Here is a 7,038-nt window from a genome sequence, read left to right as displayed (position 1 = left end):
CCCCCCCTACCGCTTAGCCACGCCCCCACGGCCTCCCTCTCTGGCTCTCTAACAGGGCTGGGACTGTGACCTTCAGAAACCGAACACACAGATCTGCCGAGAGCTCGACACAAGCTGAGACACAGAAACTAGCCTCTAATTTATGACTGCAAAGCCTGCTTATGAAGATCAGAGAAAACATTAATAATAAAAGAAAACAAATCTGTTGGTGTGACTTCTGAAAAGCATAGTTTTTGTTTTGTTTTAAAACACAAACCAGTTAATAAAAAAACAAGATAGCAACGTTAAACAATATTTGGTGTTAGATGAATATACGGTGCATATCGTATAATGTACGTATCAGAAAATATACCCATTGAATAAATTATTCGTTTTTACTTGCAGTGTGTAATGTGAGAAGGCAAGGGAGTGACTCTTGGATTCAATTTCCTCAGCTCAAGGCTGTGTTTACGAGTGGGGCATTACAGCGTAGCTGCAGAAACCCACATCTGTGAGGATTCTCAGCTGTTGCGAAGATTCAGCAGCATGTGGAAGAAAGGTAAGAGAGTCGCAGGATTATCTTCCAGCCCGGTTCATCACCGAGTTATTCCTGAACATGTCCACGGTAGACATCCACAAATCCTTAAAGCGTTCCAGAACTGGAGATATGAACACTCAGCCCTGTTATTAGCCTTGTCATCACATGTAACCACAGTTATTGCGTTTAATTGGGATGGGTATAGCTCAGTGGTAGAGCATTTGACTGAATATCAAGATATCAGAAGTTCAGATTTCTGTATTTTTGCAATTACAGATGACTTTAGTTTGTTTTAAGTTAACAATGTAGTTCACAATTTATACAACAATGATTACATTGTGAACTAATCTGAGTAATGACTATTTGTCATTGTATTTGTAATATTTGTTAATAACAAATAATTTGAATAATACAAAAACATGTTGGCGTTCTTCTGTGCATTTGACTTATATTATTCTAGCTTTGTTTTGCAATCTGTATTTGTAAATTATATTAATTATACAATTATAAAATATCTGTGATGGTAAAGTCTAATTATTCATGAAATGTCAAGTATTTTCCACTGACTAAATTAATCAATTTGTCAGGGCCAAAATACTTTTCATGACCCGAGAGTCTTCCTCTGGAACAAAATAACCCCCTGGTTCCACAAGGATAACATGTTCATCCTTGTGCTTTAGTCAGATGTCCAATGTTTCCAAACATGAAATATAAACCTTGCCTGATATGACTGAACTTCAAGGCCGAACTGATTGAACTTTTTTTCTTTTATTGCACGCTTTCGGATGATATTTTTGGCACACGTTTCATTCCCCGCAACTGCTATCGAATTGAAGAGAAATTCAGCTCAATATTTTTACGATTTTAAATGGTGATACATAGCAGAGTGGTGGAGCGGTGTGGTGGAGCGGTGTTCATAGTGGATGTGGTTCCTTTGACTTGGGTTACCTTGAGAGAAACTCCCACGGTGTGGCCTACTGTATATAACACCTGTTCCATTCCTGCAACGACAAAACCTCACCGTACGAACACACACACACAATGCAGTGCATGCACTGCCAACAAGACTAGGGGTAGGGTCAACTGGTAAATATGGAAGCTTATAGAATATGGGTAGGTGCAATAAAGTAATTTGTCTTAGTGATTGTTTTATTGTGTGTAATGTTTTATTTCTTTATGTCACCAAACAAGACAGATTGCTCTCTACTCAGTTTTTTACAATAAGTGTTTTTAACATGCCATCTCAGCTAAATAAAACACATTCACTGGATGTTATTATGTATTTCAAGGAAGTAAACAAGGCGATGTGTTTAAACCCACAACACTCACTCCTTTCTCTTCCGCCTCGGTGCAGTTTGTGTTCAGGTTCGGGGCGAAGGTTGAGGCCGCCGTCAGGCATGCGCTTCCGGGAAGTTAGGAGGAAGGTGGAATAGAAATCCTCACTTGGAAGTACCACCTCTGGGAGGTGCCAATCTCTACCTCGTGACACATGGGTTTCACCCACAGTCCCCTCACACCCCATCCCTACCAGCTACTGTGCTCAGCATGAACTTCCCTTCCAATGCATGCATACATGCACTGGCCTGTTGTGAGTCTCGTCTCACTAAAGGAGACACCAGGCAGACAAAACTACATCTACATCTCGCTGTTTGTATAATAAGGCATAATATTTTAATGTATTTTGTACAGTTTTACTTTAGTATGTGTAACATAATTAAATGACCCCTCTTAATACATTGACCAGTAGGCATGACTGTAAAAACAACAACAACAAAAAATATCCTTATTAACTATATTAATATACTAGGAAATCCTCCCTGGCTTTCTAGAAGCCAGAAGGAAACAGGAGCATTGGTAAGCAGCGGAGTCTACTTCAGCATGTCTGGCCACCGACCTAACAGTGTTGTCAGCATTCCCCCTGGCTCCCTCCTCCCCTGCCCCTCCCCTCCCCCTCCCCCTGCTCAGCTGCCCAGTTGCTCAGCTCTGCCTCCTTTGGGGTGATCATGAATCACTGAAATTGATTATCCTGTCACATCTCAAATCCCCCTGCCCAAGGCTTGACCGCAGTGTGTGTGACAACGGGTCGGTCAAGCCTGCTTAGGGATGCACCGCGGGCTACCCTGGAGAAGGGCCAGCAGGCCGGACAGCCCCGCAGGTCATGCAACCTCAAAGCGTGGCGAATGGAAGGAGATTGCATACGTCAGCAGGTGGGAATGAAGACGTCCTGCTTTAAATACCAGAGACTTGGCCCCCAGACTCCCATCTCTCTGTCTCCTCTTCCCCGTCGCCACCTCCTGTGAGCGCTCGTTCTGTGTCATCTGTCTTAATCTGTGTACTCATGACACTGACTCTTGACCAGACCATCCCCACTAAGTTTAGAGCAGCAATACGTGCAGCAGGAGGACTCCTTGGGTTAGAATGGCTATTTTTGTCAAGGCAAAAGAGTTTCAACATTGCACAGAAATACATTATACAGTGTTGTTAAAATCCTTTTTATTTCGTTTTTACATGTGATTGTATTGTACTGTAAGTCCTGTTGGTGATCAATAGGAAACACAGTGAAGAGCATTTTTAGGAGTACCATACTGTTTTACATGTTACATTTACATTTAGTCATTTAGCAGACGCTCTTATGGGAGTCAGGTGGCTGAGCGGTTAGGGAAGCGGGCTTGTAATCAGAAGGTTGCCAGTTTGATTCCCGGCCGTGCCAGATGACGTTGTGTCCTTGGGCAAGGCACTTCACCCTACTTGCCTCGGGGAGAATGTCCCTGTACTTACTGTAAGTCGCTCTGGATAAGAGCGTCTGCTAAATGACTAAATGACTAAATGTAAATGTCTTATCCAGAGCGACTTACAGTAAGTACAGGGACATTCCCCCCAAGGCAAGTAGGGTGAAGTGTCTTGCCCAAGGACACAGCGTCAGTTGGCATGACCGGGAATCGAACTGGCAACCTTCGGATTACTAGCCCGATTCCCTCACCACTCAGCCACCTGACTCCCCGTGTTACAGGGGTATGCTTGACTTGGGGGACTTTCAGGGATTTTCAGGTTAAAAGGTTTTTGTCCCCCTTTGCTTCCCAACATAGCTACCGTATGTGCCACTGATAAACCCAATGTCTAGCCAGGTAACTAAGATAGGCCTATGGTTAAAATAAGATTTTGAAGTTGCCTGTCATCGAATAATGGAAAAAGACAGTGATGGTAGGATCTTTAACTATTACACACAAAGTTATGATTACTTTGAAACCTAGAGTCACAAATATGGTAGTCAGCAAACTCAAACAATTAGTAGTTGGAACTTAATTATCAATTCTGGCCAAAAGTTCTATTAACATCTACAAGAACTACACTTTACTTTTAATGTCCATTTGTTGTTTTGTTGTTAACTTTCATGTGAACTGACTTGCTGTTGGCAAGGAATTTACTAACAAAGCAAAAACCTTCTGTTCAAAACCTTGAACTTGAGCCACATGGTGAATTTAAAAAACGGTTGAATGAATTTGCGGAGGTCAGAATGCCAACCACATTTTGAACTTCCTCTCATGTATGAGCTCTTGTTAAACCTACTTCGGCCAGGACTTTTCTTTAGACTTCCCTAATGGCTTCTGCAGATTGTTGTTCTTTTTTATTGTGAGGATAAATCTGCTGTAACAAGCTGAAAACACCCATAAATCTAGCACAGGTCTCAGGTTGCTAAGAGACTTCAAGGGTCAATGTTGCTATGGTGACGCATCAATCCTTTCAGAGGGCAAGGTTAGAGTTGTAAAAAAGTGCAGTGTCTATGACAGTGTTACAATTGTTATTGTGGAGTGGCCATTAAAACATTCTTTAAGGACACAGATTGAGTAGGCCCACTTAACCTCATCCTAGCTTGTCTACACTAAAACGATGGCAGAATCCTACATTCCTATGTGTGGACAGCTGATGTTAACATCTATAATGTTATGGATGTATATTTTGTTAAAAACATGTACTTCAAATGAAAAGTAAATCGAGATAGGTGTAAAGACAATTATTGTCAATAAACTCTTCATAAGACATTGGGTCATTGGAATCTTCTAAAGGATTGAAAAAGCTGCCAGTCAAATGCTCTACCACTGAGCTATACCCCCTATATAAAGTCCAAGTTATTATGAAACGAGGAGAACGTGTAGAGATAATACCTGACTACAAATTCTTCATAAGACTTGAAATCTTCTTCTAAAGCATTGAAAATGCTGCCATTGTCAATGTAAAGCACAGGGGGCACTAGAATTTGAACCTGGGACCTCTTGATCTGCAGTCAAATGCTCTACCACTGCGCTATACCCCCTATATAAAGTCCAAGTTATTATGAAACTAAGAGAACGTGTAGAGATAATACCTGACTACAAATTCTTCATAAGACTTGAAATCTTCTTCTAAAGCATTGAAAATGCTGCCATTGTCAATGTAAAGCACAGGGGGCACTAGGATTTGAACCTGGGACCTCTTGATCTGCAGTCAAATTCTCTACCACTGAGCTATACCCCCTATATAAAGTCCAAGTTATTATGAAACTAAGAGAACGTGTAGAGATAATACCTGACTACAAATTCTTCATAAGACTTGAAATCTTCTTCTAAAGCATTGAAAATGCTGCCATTGTCAATGTACAGCACAGGGGGCACTAGGATTTGAACCTGGGACCTCTTGATCTGCAGTCAAATGCTCTACCACTGAGCTATACCCCCTATATAAAGCCCAAGTTATTTTGAAACGAGGAGAACGTGTAGAGATAATACCTGACTACAAATTCTTCATAAGACTTGAAATCTTCTTCTAAAGCATTGAAAATGCTGCCATTGTCAATGTAAAGCACAGGGGGCACTAGGATTTGAACCTGGGACCTCTTGATCTGCAGTCAAATGCTCTACCACTGAGCTATACCCCCTATGTGAAGTTGAAGTCACACTGAAACGTGTAGAAGGTGTAGAGATAATACCTGACTACAAATTCTTCATAAGACTTGAAATCTTCTTCTAAAGCATTGAAAATGCTGCCATTGTCAATGTACAGCACAGGGGGCACTAGGATTTGAACCTGGGACCTCTTGATCTGCAGTCAAATGCTCTACCACTGAGCTATACCCCCTATATAAAGCCCAAGTTATTTTGAAACGAGGAGAACGTGTAGAGATAATACCTGACTACAAATTCTTCATAAGACTTGAAATCTTCTTCTAAAGCATTGAAAATGCTGCCCTTTTCAATGTAAAGCACAGGGGGCACTAGGATTTGAACCTGGGACCTCTTGATCTGCAGTCAAATGCTCTACCACTGAGCTATACCCCCTATATAAAGCCCAAGTTATTTTGAAACGAGGAGAACGTGTAGAGATAATACCTGACTACAAATTCTTCATAAGACTTGAAATCTTCTTCTAAAGCATTGAAAATGCTGCCATTGTCAATGTAAAGCACAGGGGGCACTAGGATTTGAACCTGGGACCTCTTGATCTGCAGTCAAATGCTCTACCACTGAGCTATACCCCCTATGTGAAGTTGAAGTCACACTGAAACGTGTAGAAGGTGTAGAGATAATACCTGACTACAAATTCTTCATAAGACTTGAAATCTTCTTCTAAAGCATTGAAAATGCTGCCATTGTCAATGTACAGCACAGGGGGCATTAGGATTTGAACCTGGGACCTCTTGATCTGCAGTCAAATGCTCTACCACTGAGCTATACCCCCTATATAAAGTCCAAGTTATTATGAAACGAGGAGAACGTGTAGAGATAATACCTGACTACAAATTCTTCATAAGACTTGAAATCTTCTTCTAAAGCATTGAAAATGCTGCCCTTTTCAATGTAAAGCACAGGGGGCACTAGGATTTGAACCTGGGACCTCTTGATCTGCAGTCAAATGCTCTACCACTGAGCTATACCCCCTATATAAAGCCCAAGTTATTTTGAAACGAGGAGAACGTGTAGAGATAATACCTGACTACAAATTCTTCATAAGACTTGAAATCTTCTTCTAAAGCATTGAAAATGCTGCCATTGTCAATGTAAAGCACAGGGGGCACTAGGATTTGAACCTGGGACCTCTTGATCTGCAGTCAAATGCTCTACCACTGAGCTATACCCCCTATGTGAAGTTGAAGTCACACTGAAACGTGTAGAAGGTGTAGAGATAATACCTGACTACAAATTCTTCATAAGACTTGAAATCTTCTTCTAAAGCATTGAAAATGCTGCCATTGTCAATGTACAGCACAGGGGGCATTAGGATTTGAACCTGGGACCTCTTGATCTGCAGTCAAATGCTCTACCACTGAGCTATACCCCCTATATAAAGTCCAAGTTATTATGAAACGAGGAGAACGTGTAGAGATAATACCTGACTACAAATTCTTCATAAGACTTGAAATCTTCTTCTAAAGCATTGAAAATGCTGCCCTTTTCAATGTAAAGCACAGGGGGCACTAGGATTTGAACCTGGGACCTCTTGATCTGCAGTCAAATGCTCTACCACTGAGCTATACCCCCTATATAAAG

The 7,038-nt window shown here is 41.3% G+C and overlaps 12 non-coding genes across 12 annotated transcripts; all 12 read right to left on the bottom strand.

Moving 5' to 3' along the window:
• Positions 1-4,757: 4,757 nt before the first annotated feature.
• On the bottom strand, positions 4,758-4,829 carry trnac-gca (transfer RNA cysteine (anticodon GCA)). The gene has a single exon. It is a non-coding gene; the product is annotated as a tRNA-Cys (tRNA).
• Positions 4,830-4,957: 128 nt separating this feature from the next.
• Positions 4,958-5,029, bottom strand: trnac-gca (transfer RNA cysteine (anticodon GCA)). Its single transcript has one exon. It is a non-coding gene; the product is annotated as a tRNA-Cys (tRNA).
• A 128-nt stretch (positions 5,030-5,157) lies between these two features.
• On the bottom strand, positions 5,158-5,229 carry trnac-gca (transfer RNA cysteine (anticodon GCA)). Its single transcript has one exon. It is a non-coding gene; the product is annotated as a tRNA-Cys (tRNA).
• Positions 5,230-5,357: 128 nt separating this feature from the next.
• On the bottom strand, positions 5,358-5,429 carry trnac-gca (transfer RNA cysteine (anticodon GCA)). Its single transcript has one exon. It is a non-coding gene; the product is annotated as a tRNA-Cys (tRNA).
• Positions 5,430-5,557: 128 nt separating this feature from the next.
• On the bottom strand, positions 5,558-5,629 carry trnac-gca (transfer RNA cysteine (anticodon GCA)). Its single transcript has one exon. It is a non-coding gene; the product is annotated as a tRNA-Cys (tRNA).
• A 128-nt stretch (positions 5,630-5,757) lies between these two features.
• On the bottom strand, positions 5,758-5,829 carry trnac-gca (transfer RNA cysteine (anticodon GCA)). The gene has a single exon. It is a non-coding gene; the product is annotated as a tRNA-Cys (tRNA).
• Positions 5,830-5,957: 128 nt separating this feature from the next.
• trnac-gca (transfer RNA cysteine (anticodon GCA)) lies at positions 5,958-6,029 on the bottom strand. Its single transcript has one exon. It is a non-coding gene; the product is annotated as a tRNA-Cys (tRNA).
• A 128-nt stretch (positions 6,030-6,157) lies between these two features.
• trnac-gca (transfer RNA cysteine (anticodon GCA)) lies at positions 6,158-6,229 on the bottom strand. The gene has a single exon. It is a non-coding gene; the product is annotated as a tRNA-Cys (tRNA).
• Positions 6,230-6,357: 128 nt separating this feature from the next.
• On the bottom strand, positions 6,358-6,429 carry trnac-gca (transfer RNA cysteine (anticodon GCA)). Its single transcript has one exon. It is a non-coding gene; the product is annotated as a tRNA-Cys (tRNA).
• Positions 6,430-6,557: 128 nt separating this feature from the next.
• trnac-gca (transfer RNA cysteine (anticodon GCA)) lies at positions 6,558-6,629 on the bottom strand. Its single transcript has one exon. It is a non-coding gene; the product is annotated as a tRNA-Cys (tRNA).
• Positions 6,630-6,757: 128 nt separating this feature from the next.
• On the bottom strand, positions 6,758-6,829 carry trnac-gca (transfer RNA cysteine (anticodon GCA)). The gene has a single exon. It is a non-coding gene; the product is annotated as a tRNA-Cys (tRNA).
• Positions 6,830-6,957: 128 nt separating this feature from the next.
• On the bottom strand, positions 6,958-7,029 carry trnac-gca (transfer RNA cysteine (anticodon GCA)). The gene has a single exon. It is a non-coding gene; the product is annotated as a tRNA-Cys (tRNA).
• Between the last annotated feature and the right edge of the window lie 9 nt (positions 7,030-7,038).

Source organism: Osmerus mordax, chromosome 12, assembly GCF_038355195.1.
Source record: "Osmerus mordax isolate fOsmMor3 chromosome 12, fOsmMor3.pri, whole genome shotgun sequence".
NCBI classification, from domain to species: domain Eukaryota; kingdom Metazoa; phylum Chordata; class Actinopteri; order Osmeriformes; family Osmeridae; genus Osmerus; species Osmerus mordax.
This window is presented reverse-complemented; position numbering and strand designations above follow the sequence as displayed.